Source organism: Mustela nigripes, chromosome 13, assembly GCF_022355385.1.
Source record: "Mustela nigripes isolate SB6536 chromosome 13, MUSNIG.SB6536, whole genome shotgun sequence".
In the NCBI taxonomy this organism is placed as follows: Eukaryota; Metazoa; Chordata; class Mammalia; order Carnivora; family Mustelidae; genus Mustela; species Mustela nigripes.
Window position 1 is genome coordinate 15,893,707 of NC_081569.1, and position 14,868 is coordinate 15,908,574.

General features: G+C 37.1%; 1 long non-coding RNA gene across 1 annotated transcript; it reads left to right on the forward strand.

Moving 5' to 3' along the window:
- Window positions 1-243: 243 nt before the first annotated feature.
- Window positions 244-4,853, forward strand: LOC132029099 (uncharacterized). The gene is made up of 3 exons (XR_009407712.1): window positions 244-488; window positions 4,069-4,135; window positions 4,768-4,853. It is a non-coding gene; the product is annotated as an uncharacterized LOC132029099 (long non-coding RNA).
- The last annotated feature ends 10,015 nt before the right edge of the window (window positions 4,854-14,868 follow it).

Genomic DNA, 14,868 nt, shown 5'->3' on the forward strand with positions numbered 1-14,868 from the left:
CTTCACATGAGTTTAATTTGCTTTGTAAATACAAGTGTAATTGGTATTTAAGGGGCCATTCTAAATTGCCATCACCCCCTCTGCCTGAGCATGAGTAATCTAATTTTTCTGCAGAGCATGCTGTGGTTTGATTGACAGGTCTCCGAGGACCGTCTTGTATGTCAGCATCAGTGAAAATGAGTTCTGAAGTATAGTCACACCCCCACGCACGCGTGGAATCCCAATCACCCACGACTCCTTAAATCCATTTGCCCCATGTCTTGCTGCTGACAGATAATATATTCATTTGCTTCTGGCTAAAAAAAAAAAAAAAAAGAAGAAGAAGAAGAAAAATAGTGAGAAACCGCTGATGCATATTGATGGCATCCTCAAGGAGCCGTAATTGGGAGGAGTGGTCTGCCGTTCCTGTGCATGCCAGAGGACCCCAAGCGGCTGTCGTTCTTCTCCATTCTGCAGCCAACTGGAAAAAATGAACCCCAAACTGTCAGGTGATTGAACCACTCTCTCTCTCTCTCTCTCTCGTTAGAACTGGGAAATTAAAATGTAGCACCTTGACAAAAAGGGAATTTGCTTGCAAGTGTCACTAAGTATTTTAACTGAGCCCTAAATATCATCAGATTAAAATTGCACCCAGAGCGGAAAATGTTAGTTTTAGTACGGACTTCTATTGTGTTTGTTTGACATGCAATATGTGTGTGTTCTTCTGTGTTGAAATATTTAACATGGGAATTCAAAAAGCAAAATCGCACGATCAAACTTTAATGTTAAAGGGTAGGACTAAGTCAGCTTATGGAGGAGTTGGCACAAGGAAATGTGAACTCAGGCTCATTGAAGAGAATAAGCAAGGTACCCATAGAAGGCAAGCATTCCCTGTTTGTAAGTTAATTTTAGGGATTAGCCAAATGCTACCTGCGCTGGGTACTGAGAAACCCTTCCCTACTGGTCCATAGTTCATATTTAGTATTATGTTGTCTGTGATAAAGAGCCAGGGGCTTTTTTATGCCTGTCTGAACTATGTGGGATAAGATGTTTGCACTGGTATACACCGATTTTTTTTTTTTCTATCAGGAAAATTAGTTCATATATTTGGGTTATGTTATTTTATACATGACAGCTATTGTGTTGTTGTTGTTGTTGTTTTTTAAATAATTCCAGCTTTTGGAGTATCTAAGAAAGGATTGCTCTGTGTGATAAAGAACAGACACCTGCTCTGTATTTTTTTCATCTCTCCAGAGTATTTACTATATAATAGGTACCCAGTAAGTTATCAGTTTAAAATGGTAAGTGAATCAAATTAGGTAGAGAAAATAAGATCCCTCACTGCATATACTACTTTAGGAAGTCCCAGAATATATCTGAAACAATCCAAAGAGTGGTGCCTATGGCACTCAATTGGTCAAGCATCTGCCTTCAGTTCAGGTCATGATCTTAGGGTCCTGAGATCGAGCCCTGCATCAGGGTCTCTGCTCAGCCAAGAGTCTGTCTCTCCCTCTCCCTCTGCCCCTTGCCCCTGCTCATGCTTTTTCTCACTGTCACTCTGCTCTCTCTCAAGCAAATAAATAAAATATTTTAAAAAGAAACAACCAGATGAAACTATAACATACTGGACACTGGCATTAAATTCATTAGAAAGAGCTCCTCTTCTGTGCCTTGTCATCAAAATGCCAAAGAGCGTTCATTGTCAACTGCCGAACACTTTCCAAGAGGGGAGATTTACTGCATGTCTTAGGTGGTTTTGTGGGGGGTCAAATTTGTTGCTTTTGTTGAGCCTGTCCATTACTATCCCCCATAGGAAATATTAGTTCTCTTCCCTTACTTAGCCACCACTCCGGAGCTGGTCTCAGAGCCCCAAGCCTGGAACCTGGAGCCACCGTCAATATCAAAATCACAGAAATACGTCAGTGACCATGTAGGAGCATAACTGGGTCAAAGTGGTCCCTCCCAGGAAGAGGGCCCTTCCAAGAACTTCCACACGGGCATCTTCCATTCCAATCGGATTCCTCCCTCGCCCCCCTCATCATCCCCCCATCATACATACAACCACAAAGCATAAATGTGCCTGTATGTAAGTGAATATGAGTGCACACACATCTGCACATATAAACTGCCTTTTTTTTTTACAGTTCCAACTTGCATAAGATCAATAAAATAGTGTAAAAATGCCATCTCATTTTATTACAAGGACCCCAAAGTGCAATTCCATGGCAGATATAATGGTTTCCGGTGGAGATAATGTAAATGCAGGAATTGCTTTAGAGTGAAAGAAAATTAAAATCATGTATTGTTTTTTTTTCATTGAGGTGAAATTCACATAATATGAAATTAACCATTTTGAAGTGTACAACTCAGTGGCATTTAGTACATTCACAATGTTGTACAATAAAAATTATGGATCCTTAGGGACCCACAACTCGACAGTGGTTAAGAGAAAGGATTTTGAAATCACACAGCTCAGATCTGAATTTCAGCGCTACTGACCACAAGTAGCAAAACCACTACGCAGGGACAACAATTGGTCACAGGGATGGTCTGCAAAGGACAACAATATCACAGGGATGGTCCAGGGACTAAATACCAAGACATGGTATGTCAAAACCCTTATTAGAATCCTCGAGGATTTTATTATTATTTGAAACTGCCTCTAGCATAAAAATGGGTTTAAAAAAATAATCTTTGGGGGAAAATATCCATTATTATTTCAACATTACTGCCTTCTTTTTCATGTTTAAAAATTGACTTTGTATTTTCACTTCCTTAATCTACATGGGAAAATACCAGATTGATTGACCAGCTCAAGACTTGTGACTATTTTCCAAGATTTTAGAAATCAAATAGACATCATCATGCTGATTTTAAGTTATTTTTAACTGCACCACCCTTAGATCCTGGCAATAGGAACCCTTATATTGGATCCCTTGCTTTAGGCCCACAAATCACAAACACAAATAAATACTTTTATTAAAGAACACACAGGTGCATCTGTCACTTGCAGTTGGATACAGCATGACTCCTCACCTAGAAGGTTCTACTGGTGATTAACATCTCTGGAGGCCATTCCACCTGCCTTCTGTCTCCTTGCAAAAGGCCACTGGTCCCAAGGAGTGCACTTTTTTTTTTTTTTAAATTTTTTATTTTTTATAAACATATATTTTTATCCCCAGGGGTACAGGTCTGTGAATCACCAGGTTTACACACTTCACAGCACTCACCAAATCACATACCCTCCCCAATGTCCATAATCCCACCCTCTTCTCCCAAACCCCCTCCCCCCGGCAACCCTCAGTTTGTTTTGTGAGATTAAGAGTCACTTATGGTTTGTCTCCCTCCCAATCCCATCTTGTTTCATTTATTCTTCTACCCACTTAAGCCTACCAAGGAGTGCACTTTTATAGGTTGTAAAGAGCCAAAAGGAGGATGCACATGGCTTGGGAATGAGAGAAGCATTTTGAATGGCAAAACCAGTTGGGAAAGTGAAAACATGAATTAATTAACTTGTCAGTATTTTACTCTCAGATAAAATGCAGTAGAGTTTGGCATATCTTTTCCCTATAGAGCCCAGCTTCTAGTTTGCAGGTTTTCTCTCTGTTCCAACTTGTGTTTCCAGAGTGAACCTGTGTAGAAATTAACAAGGTGTTCACCACAGTTGCCCTTAATGCTAAGGACCGTTTTACAGCATGAAACAAATTAGTCTGAAGCTTGAATGTGAATATGAATACAGATTAAGTATAAGAAAAGTGTGAGGTCTTTTCTGACATTGGTAAAGAGCGGATCATTGAGCTATAGAATAGGAAGAAGTTTTATTTTTATAAATATATTGCATAATAGTTCATCAATTTTTCAAAAAGTAAGAAAACATTTCAGCTTTTTATAATTTAGGTTTTAAACGTTCATAGTATAATTTGTGTTTCTCTTCTCTTTCTAATAGAAATAAGAAGCCATTTTAAAAGGAAAGAAAAGAACACTTTGATTTTTTTTTAATTTTGTATTAATTTTGATTATATTTTTGATGAAAATATAATACAATTTTGTTTTCTTTGAATATGATTACATTTTCTTTTTTCTCCCCAGGTGCCTCTAACCCATCCAACTGTTCTTCCTTCCCCACAGATCTAATCAGCATCTTGAATTGAATTTGGTATGTAGAGTTTATATGCCTATTTTACATGTATGCATACTTTACTACATATCCATATATTCTTATATAAATATAGCATTATTTTGCATGCTTTAAGGTTTTACATAAAAATATAATAATCATAAGGTTTTGCAAATTATTTTTTTCACTCAAGGTTACATTTAAAAATTTTTTAAAGAGATTTTATGTATTTATTTATTTGAGAGAGGGAGCGAGAGAGTACAAGAGGGGAGGAGAAGGAGAAGCAGGCTTCCCACAGCGCAGGGAACCTGACATGGGGTTGGATCCCAGGACCTTGAGATCATGACCTGAGCGGAAGGCACTTACCCACTGAGCCACGTGGACACCCCTCCAGATCACATTTTTTAATATTTATCAATGTTGACAAATATCATATTCATTAACTTTAACTTTGTATTGCCCTCCTTACTATAGGATAATTTCTTAATCCTCCTGTTGACAGATGTACCAGTTTTCACTATTTTAAACAACACCATTATGATCTTTATTGTACATTTCTCTTTGGGCACCTATGAGGGAATTTCTCTAGGGAATATATAGGCAGAAGTAGAATTGCAGGGGCACCTTCGTGACTCCGCCAGTTAACCATCCAACTCTTGATTTTGACTCAGGTCATGATCTCAGGATGGTGAGTCAAGCCTGACAGAGCATGGAGCCTAATTGAGATTCTCTCTCTTCTTCTGACCCCCAACCCCCAAGAAGAAGAAGGAGGAAAGGAGGAAGAAGAAGTAGAAGGAGGAGGAGGAGAGAGGGGGAGTGGGGGGAGGGGAGGGGAAAGAAGAAGTTGGTGAAAGGGACTAGGAGGGGGAGGAATAGAAAAAGAAGGAGAGAGGGGGAGGGGAGGAGAAGGAATTATTGCCATGTCCTGAGGAAATGCTTGCTTTCAACTTCACTAGCATTGCTAAGTGCTTTTTAATGTATTTGTATTAACTAGTACTCCTTCCAGTATCTAATTTAATGTCCACTCAGTTACTCTAAATCTCACTAACTCTTGGTTTATTTGGAGTTCTTGAAATTTCATGTCTCACATTGTTTTTAGCCTGTGAGTCGTCCCCTAACTCATTCAAAAGGCAGTTCACATTTCATCCAGCATTTCTAGGAGCTTACAGTGGGAGAATTTTTAGAAACCCCTTTAGGTCATGATGCCCAGACCAAGGTACCTGTCAGGGGAGATGCAAAGCACAGAGATGTATTGGATGCAGGGAGTTTGATTACTAGGAGACTGAAGGGGTGAGGAAACAAAGGGCAGAAGGGAATTCTTGGAGCCGCCAAAAGGGGGCGGGCGTTCTACAGATGTGAAAGCTACCACCAACCCTGCTGGACCCCAGTCTGTGCTGTCTCTGCATCCCTGGCAGGGGGCCCTACAGTTTCTTGCAGAACGATCCAAAGGCACTGCTAGGGCTGTGGGCTAGAAGTAGCATGGCGATCCTATCCCTTTCACCTTTCAGTCTTAGGCCAGTGTCTTCTGTTGCGATACATGATGGCAGAAGCCAGCAGTCAGAGAGTGAAAAACCATAGTTCATAGGCTTTTCGCCCCTAAGCACAGAACAGGAATGGATTAAGGACAAACAAATGTCCAACACACCAAATGACCTAATTTTTCTCTCTGGAAGCTTTTAGAATCTCATAGCTGTCACTCAAAAATGTCGTAATGTTGCACCATCGTGTAGCAATCATCATAGTAGTTATTCGATGGGTTATTCTGTTGCGGAAACTCTTATTTTTTAATTACCAGGAAAAAAATGAAGCAAAGCTACATGTGCAGGCACAGATAAATCTTATAAGCAGAATGAGGAAAAACCAAGTTTCAGAACATAATGTATAGTATGATATCATGTTTATGAAATTTGAATATATGCAAATCAATACTTCATGTTGCTTGTGGATACATTCTTAGCGAATAAAAGTTTTAAAAAAAGGCATGGAATGTTAAAATACCAATTATGTTTACCTTTGGAAAAAAAAAACAAGAAAATGGAAAAACAAAACAGAAATGGAACTGGGAAGTAGTGAGCATGGAATTTCAGATTATACTCTATGTTACGCTAGTTTTTTTAAGTTAGCTAGTGAGAACACAGATGTTTTCACTCATTTATTATCTGTAACATTTAGTGTATCTGAAACACTCTGTAGCAAAGAAGAAAATAAAAGATTGAAAAATCAAGTGAGTTTTGGAGTGCCTGGGTGGCTCTGTCAGTTGAGTGTTCAACTCTTGATTTCCACTCAGGTCATGATCTCAGGGTCATGAGATCCAGCCCTGTGTTGGTCTCTGTGCTGGGCCTGGGCTTAGAGCCTGCTTAAGATTCTCTCTCTCTCTCTCTCCCCCTCTCCCTCTACCTTTCCCCCTTCTCCCACCATCCCCTTCTCTAAAAAAGAAAAGAAGGAAAGAAAAGAGGGAGTATGGGAAAGAGGTGACAGAGAAATAGAGGAAAGAAATAACCTTTATTTAAAGAAATTATGAAAAATTATTTTCCTATAAGTATAATTCAGCAAATTTTCTCTTTTCACTCTGAGCTGTTATTGTTGTTGCTGTTGTTTCAAAAATGGCTAATATTTACCTATTACATACCAGGCACTGTTCTATGAACTGAGAACACAGAATTTTAAAAGATCAGGTTATGTCGGGGGCTCCTTAGGAGCTTACCTTCTAGGGGGGGAAGTAGACAGCAAACAACAAACAAACACACATATCAGATGGCAACAGATGCAGAGAGTTGATATAGACTGATGCCATGGTTAACATCAGAGATCTCAATGACAACGAGCCAGCAATGCAAATCTGAGGAACAAAACCTTTCCAGAAAGAGGAATTTTTTGTGCAAATAATCTATGGAGAAAATAAACATTATGGGTTCAAGGAATAGAAAAGAAAGGAAGGATTCGAGAGCCCAGTGAGCAAGGAGGGCATGAGGGTAGGTAGTCAAACAATAATGCCCATGGTTAGGCCTACAAATATCATCTGAAAGGCTGTAAACAGAGGTGGCCAAGATGGCACACTCCTGGCCAATCCGGACACTAAAGAGAAAGGACCACCTGTTCACACCTGTTCTTGTGATTTCTGCAGCTCTTTGCATCACCAGTGCCTTCGTCAGAGCTCCAAAATAAGGGCAATCAGGACTTAGAACAATAGGGCCCTGATAGCAAACGGATTAACTTCTGCAGGTATCTCTAGACAAAGGATTGTGAACAAGACTTGTCCCTACAATCTAAGTCCTTGACATTTTAAGCAGATGATTGGTCCCTGGAGAGGCTCAACTTTCTGCTCATCTGAACTTGGGGGTTCACAAGGAGCTCATTTGAAAGCTTTACAACAACGTGACCTATCGCACTGTAAGCAGTTGAAGTGGATCATGACATTACATATGCAGAAGGGCAAACTAAGAACTATTCCTTACCTCCACACCCCGATCACATGGGCATTTTATCATTGAGAATCCATTCATACTGATTAGGTGAGAGATATTATCTGCAACATGGAAAGCTGTTTTAGCATGAATAAACTCAGGAAGGAGACAAGTGCTCAGTAACTATTTCCCAAGAAGTGATTTAATTAGAAAACTTTGTGCAAAATTATGTTAATCAAGTCCCACGAATTCTTTTCTTTTCCTAGGAAGAAAATAAATCCGAGTGGCAAGAAAATTAACCTTTTAGGTGAGCCACCTAAAGATCTCTCTAGTAAATAATAGAACATGAATCAAAGCATCATCATTTCCTTTATCCTACCTCTGTCTTGTCTGGTACCAGGAAAATCTAGGTAAAGGAAAGTCTCATTTTAGCCTGAGGCCAAATTCTGAACAGATAAGGCTTTTAAACTACCTTAAGGGGCCCAGGATTTATGGTTCTTTTCTCTTAGGAGGAGCAGAGTAGATGACTGAGTAGAGTAAGGGATATGAAGAAGCTTTTTGAGGGGATGACTGGGGAGAGCTAGGAAATCAATGTCAGCTAAGAGGGGGTAGATAGAGATAGAGATAATAAAACAGATTTAGCTATAGATATAGGCCTAGATATGCGCTCTCCAAAAGCCTATGAATGTGAGAATGTCTCTTCCACTGGGTAAAATGTGGTCCTGCTTTTATCAGTCTCTGCTTTCAGCTTGGTGGGTCTCCAAAAAGGGCTCAAGTTGAGGAAGATTTCAAGAGGATGGTGCTGTCTCTCCCATCATCTATTGGGTCTAGCTCTTTGTAGATCACTGGATGGGAAGGACAAAGGTGCCATCAGAGAACTCTCAAGTTATGTGACCTTCAAGCCTACTACCCTGGACATGGATCCCCTCTGCCTCCACCATGGGTGTGAAGACCACCCTTTCTGGCACAGAAAGGGACAGCCATGCTAGGAGTCCAAGGAGCACATACTAAATTCCAGACTCACAGAACAGACCTATCAAAACACAGTTATCAACAATGACATAATGTACTTGATTGCTTCTTACAATCCACCACAGTCTGCTTCTAAATATACACAACTCTTTGTATATTTAAAAGCACTCAGTTTATTCAAACATAACAAATAATTTTTTGAGAACCTACATTTAACTTATAATCAAGTATAGTGGTATTTTTCCTCTGATTCAGTATTCCTGGATCTAACACGGGTGGATTGATTACCTCTACTATTCTTCATGGGGGTATTGTTGGTGCAAATCAATATCTAGAAGCTATTTTGAGTTCTTTTAAGAAGGGAAATGCCAAAGACCTTAAAGAATTCAAGCCAGAAATATGAATGATCTCTACCATTTTTTTTCTATTCCATCTTGATTTGATTTTCATGAGAATCCTGTTTCAAGGGACTTCTGCATTTACTAGTTATACATCAATGCTTTGGATTGTGTTACTAGAAAGTTCCAAACATTGTGTTAGCACTGACTGATATTTGTTCACTTTCCAAAAGCCAGGGGGTATTGGTTATTTATCTCACATAATTGATTATATTCTCCTTTTTCACCTATTGAAAAATATTGTTTTCACTGAAAGACAAGTGTTTTCAAAGAAGATCAGAGCCATTGAAGAAAGTAATGATTTTGAAATACATTGTCTGATGGGTGTTGAAGGCTCATTCCAAAGAAAGCATATAGCAGACAGGTCTGTGCATCTGTGCTCTGTTCACCTACAGGCTGTATATTTCAGATTTTGATAAAATACCAATAAGGAATAAATAGCCCATGTATATTCAGAGCAGTTTTTTCCTGTATTATCAAAATTATTTGTAACCAACTGGAAGGTTTCTTTGAGAGCTTGTTTTGTTACTAAATGATATAAGAAGTCATTTCCTTCCAAAACATAAGAAGGGGATGTTTTCCCATTTATTAAGGTCTTCTTTAATTTCTTTAACAAATATTTTCTAGTTTTCAATGTACAAGTTTCTTACCTCCTTAGTTAAATTCATTCCTAGGTATTTCTTTCTTTGGGTTGCTATTGTAAATGGAAATGTTTTCTTAATTTTTGTTCACATTGTTCATCACTGATGTACAGAAAACTAAGTCTAGAGACATGCTTTTTACTAACATAGTCATCAGATTTTTATGCAGCCTCAGGCAACTAACATAACCTCTTTTGTTCACAATTTGGTCTTCCATGAAAAGATGTTGAACTAGATCAGTGATATTATCAAACATGATGAAAAATAATGCTGGACTCTGTGGTCCTCCATGAAACACATGAAGAGTTTGAAAGTCATTACTCAGAACAAGATAAATTCTCAGAACAATATAAATCTAAACAAACTGTAAATCAGGAACTTTTCTTAGGTCCATCAGAGAATTAAAGGCAATGGGCAAATTGCTACTCCAAAAGTAGAAAGACAGGTGGACACAGAAGACCACAGTGTATTGGGAGGGAAAAAAACCACCACTGGAGCCAGCAAATGTTATGAATACTCAAAGGGAAATTGACTAATTACTGGAGACTGAACACCAACTAGCTGGAGAGGTAAAGTCTCCCGGAGCCCAGTCTTGTTGCAGGGAGGGTAGGGTGCACATTTTCATGAGTCATACTTCCAGGAGTCCTGCTGGGTTCTCCCTTTGAAGATTACAGAAAATTCCCTCTTGCTTTGGCAAGGGAAGGGGAACATTAATCATTTTGAAATATGTGCTGAATGTTCTGTTCTCCTTAAAAAAAAAAAAAAAAAAAAAAAAAAAAAAGGAAATATCCAACTCTAGCTCCTGTTAGCCTTTCTGTCTAAGAGGTTAAAAAGAAATCTGAGAAACATTTGTGAAGGTCACAACCCAGGGTTACAGGCAAACCATAAGGCTGAAATCTAATCATAGAATTATAGAAAGGTTTCCCTCCCTCCCTTGTATCTTATCATAGTATAAATACTTCTGTATAATAACAGGAATACAACTGAAAAACCGTGGGGCTCAGACCTATTTAAGAAGAAGCCTCTATGGAAACCCAAAGACAACAGAGGAGACAAAAACAAGAACATATGAGGAAATTTTGGCCTCCCCTACCTGTAAGTATAGGAAAGAGTAAATACAATGTAAATCTTAGCAAGGTAAGCATAAAACTTCACACTGAACATTGTCATGCAGAAAGACCTAATCTGAAAAGAAAAGCAAGATTAGGAGACTTAACTAGATGTCAATACTAGCCAAAGCAATCTACATATTCAATGTAATCCCTATAAAATCCCAATACTATTTTTCGTAGAACTAGAAAAACCCATCCTAAAATTTATATGGAACTTCAAGAGACTCTGAACAGACAAAGCAATCTTGAGAAAGATGAAAGAAACAAAAGATGCACAGTTTTCCTGATTTTAAAGATTTATTTATTTATTTAAATATATATGATATATTGATCAAGTACATGGGGGGAGGGATGGGGGAAACAGTGAGAGAATATCTCAAGCAGATTCCCTGCTGAACATGGACTTCAGTGCCGGGGTTGATCTCAGGACGTTGAGATCATGAACTGAGCCAAAATCAAGAGTTGAATGCTTAACTGACTGAGCCACCCAGGCACCCTTACACTTACTGATTTTAAAAGTTAGTTCAAAACTATAGTAATCAAAGCTGTGCAGTATTATTGTAAAGACAGATATAGAGATAGATGGACTAAAATAGAGAGCTCAGAAACAAACCCTCACATATATGATCAAGTGATTTTTGACAAGGGTACTAAGAAACTTCAATGGGAAAAGAACAGCTCTTTCTACAAATAGTCCTTAGATATTATGCAAAAGAATGAATTTGAACTCCAAAATCATACCATATACAAAAGTTAATCCAAAATCTATCAAAGACCCCAAACTATAAATCTCTTAAAAGAAAATAAAGTGCAAAAATTTCATGTGATTGGATTTGGCAATGATTTCTTGGATATGACACCAAAGGCACCAGCAGCAAAAGAAAAAACCTAGCCAAACTGGACTTCGTAAAAGTTTATGCATCAAAAGACACTAACAACAGAGTAAAAAAGCAACCGACAAAATGGCAGAAAATATTTGCAATCATATACTGATAAGTGATTAATATCTAGAGCATATAGAGAATTTTGAAAATTCAACAACAAAGAAACAAACAACCCAATTTAAAAATGGACAAAGGATTTTAACAGACATTTCTTCAAAGAAGATATACAAATGGCCAAACAGCCATGAAAATTGCTCAACATTACTAATCAAATGCAAATCAAAACTACAATGAAATATCACCTCACACCCATTGGAATATCTACTATATTAAAACAAACAAACAAGTGTTGGCAAGAATGTTGAGAAATTGGAATCCTTCTGCACTGTTAGTAGGAAAAAAGTGGTACAGCTGCTATGGATAACAACATGGTAGTTCCTGAGAAACTTAAAAACAGAATTGCTATATAATCCAGCAATTCTATTTCTGGATGTAACCCCAAAAGAATTGAAAGCTGAGATTCAAACAGATATTTATACACCTATTCATACCAGCATTATTCACAATAGTTAAAATTGGAAAAACTCAAGTGTCCATTAATGGATAAATGATTAAGTAAAATGTGTATACATACAATGGAATATTTCCAGCCTTAAAAATAAAGGAAATTCTGTTGTATAACAAAACATGGATGAAACTTGAGGTTATTAAACTAGGTGAAATAAGCCATTCATACAAAGACAAATATTATGATTCCATTTTTATGAGGTACCTAACTAATTAGAGACAGAAAATAAAATAAGAGTTTTCAGGAACTGGGGAGAACAGCATAGTGAAGAGTTATTATTTAATAGATATAGGGTTTAAGTTTTACAAGGTAAAAAGAGTTCTGGAGATTAATAGTGGTGATGGTAGCATATTATGAACCATACTTAATATCACTAAACTGTTTATTTAAGAATGATTTAGATGGTAAATTTTATGTTAGGCATATCTTACCACAATAAAAACTATTAGAAGAAATAAAAATAATAAATATAAATGGTCTAAATACACCAATTAAAAGACAGAGACTATCAGAATGGGTAAGAAAACAAGACCAAAGTATTTATGTTGTCCACAAGAAACCCACTTTAAGTATAAAATACAGATAGATTAAAAGTAAAGGGTTAGAAAAGGATACCATCATAATATCAATCAAAACAAAGCTGAAGTAGCTCTATTAATTTTGAACAAAGTAGATTTGGGGACAAGAAAAATTATCAAGAATAAAGGCATTACTTAATAATAAAGGGACCAATGCTCCAAGAAGACATAACAACCCTAAATGTGTATGTGTGTTTAAAAACAGTGCATCAAGATACATGAGGTAAAAAACTGAAGAACTAAAGGAAAAATTGACAAATTCACTATTATAGTTGAAGACTCTAACCCTCCCCTTTCAGTAACTGGCAAAACCAGTATGAGAAAATAAATAACATAAGAAAGAAAAACCACCATTAATCAACTGGATTTAATTTGCTTGCATAGAATACTTGATCCAATGACAGCAGAATACATATTCTTCTCAAGCTCACATGGAAGATTTGCCAAGGTAAGCTGCATTCAGAATTATGAAAGAACCTTTTTAAAAATTAAAAAAAATAAATAAATCAAAGTATGCTCTTAGACCATAATAGATTTTTTAAAAAATTTTATTTATTTATTTGTCAGAGAGAGAGATGGAGCAAGCATGGGGAGGAGCAGGCAGGAAAAGAAGACTCCCTGCTCAGCAGGGAGCCTGATGAAGGACTCGATCCCAGAACCCTGGGATCATGACCTGAGTGAAAGGCAGATGCTTAACTGAATGAGCCACCCAAACATCCAACCATAATAGATTTAAACTAGAAATTAATAAATGAAAGATAGCAAGAAAATCCCAAAATATTAAATATTTGGATATTAAGCAAAATATTTAGAAATAACACATGGATCAAGGAAGAAGTCTCAAAGGAAATTAAAGCAAACTTATCAAAAATGAAAATACAACTTACCAAAGTGAGTCATTGTAGTAAAAACAGTGCTTAAAGATAAATGAAGAGCACTGGATGCATATGTTAGAAAAGAAGGAAAGATGTATAATCATTATCTAAGCTTTTATCTTGAGAAACCAGATAAAAGAGAGCACATTAAATTCAGAGTAAACAGAAGAGAAATAAAAATAGAGCAAAAATCATTGATAACAAGAATTAATGGAGAAAATCAATAAAAATCACAAGCTGGTTCTTTGAAAAGATCAATAAAATTGGTAGACCTATAGACAGGCTGCATGAGGAAAAAAGAGTTGTCTCACACACTAATATCAGAAAGGAAATAAGAGGCCTTCATGACAGATTTCATTGATATTAAGAAGATAATAAGGAAAGAGTATGAACTCTTTATGCCCACAAATTTAATAGCATAGATGAACTGGATAAATTCTCTGAAAACAATCTATCAAAACTCACACAAAGAGAAATAAATTACATAGAATTGAAGAGACTAGAAATAGGAAATGGGATACAATACTGAAAATGAACAATTTCAGAGGACTGATACAACACAACTTCAGGATTTACTAAAAAGCTGCAATGATCAACAGTGTGGTATTGGTCAAATAATAGACAAATAGATCAATGAAACAGAATTGTGAGCCCATAAAAGTCCCACATGCATACAGTCAAGTGATCTTTGACAACAGAGTAAAGAAAGTTCAACAAAAAATGAACAGTCTTGGAGCACCTGGGTGGCTCCGTTGGTTGAGCAGTTGACTCTGGGTTTCAGCTCAGGTCATGATCTCAGGGTCCTGGGATTGAGCCCCAGTGTTGGGCCCCATGCTCAGCAGGGAGTCTGATGGAGATTCTCTCCCTCTCCCTCTGCCCCTCCCCTCCACTCTTGCTCTTTCTCTCTCTCTGAATACAAATAAATAAATCTTTTTTAAAAACTTTAAAAAACAAATTGAATAGTCATTTCAACAAACGGGGCTGGAACAAAGGGACATTAACACACAAAAAATCAGTTGAGACCTTGAATTAAGACTTTTCACAAAAATTAACTGAAAATGCATAATAGTAAAACAAGACTCTTAGAAGATAAAAAAGGAGAAAATCTAGGTGGCCTTGGGTGGTGATGACTTTCTAGATGCGACATCAAAGTACAACTCATAAAATTAAAAATTTATAGATTTGACTTCATTAAAGTAAAAACTTGTACTCCAAAAAGGCCCCATTAAGAGAATAAAAATATAAGTCCCAGAATAGGAGAAAATACTTACAAAATACATATCTGATAAAGACCATGTATTGAAAATATACAAAGAGCTTTTTTTTTAAGATTGTTTTTA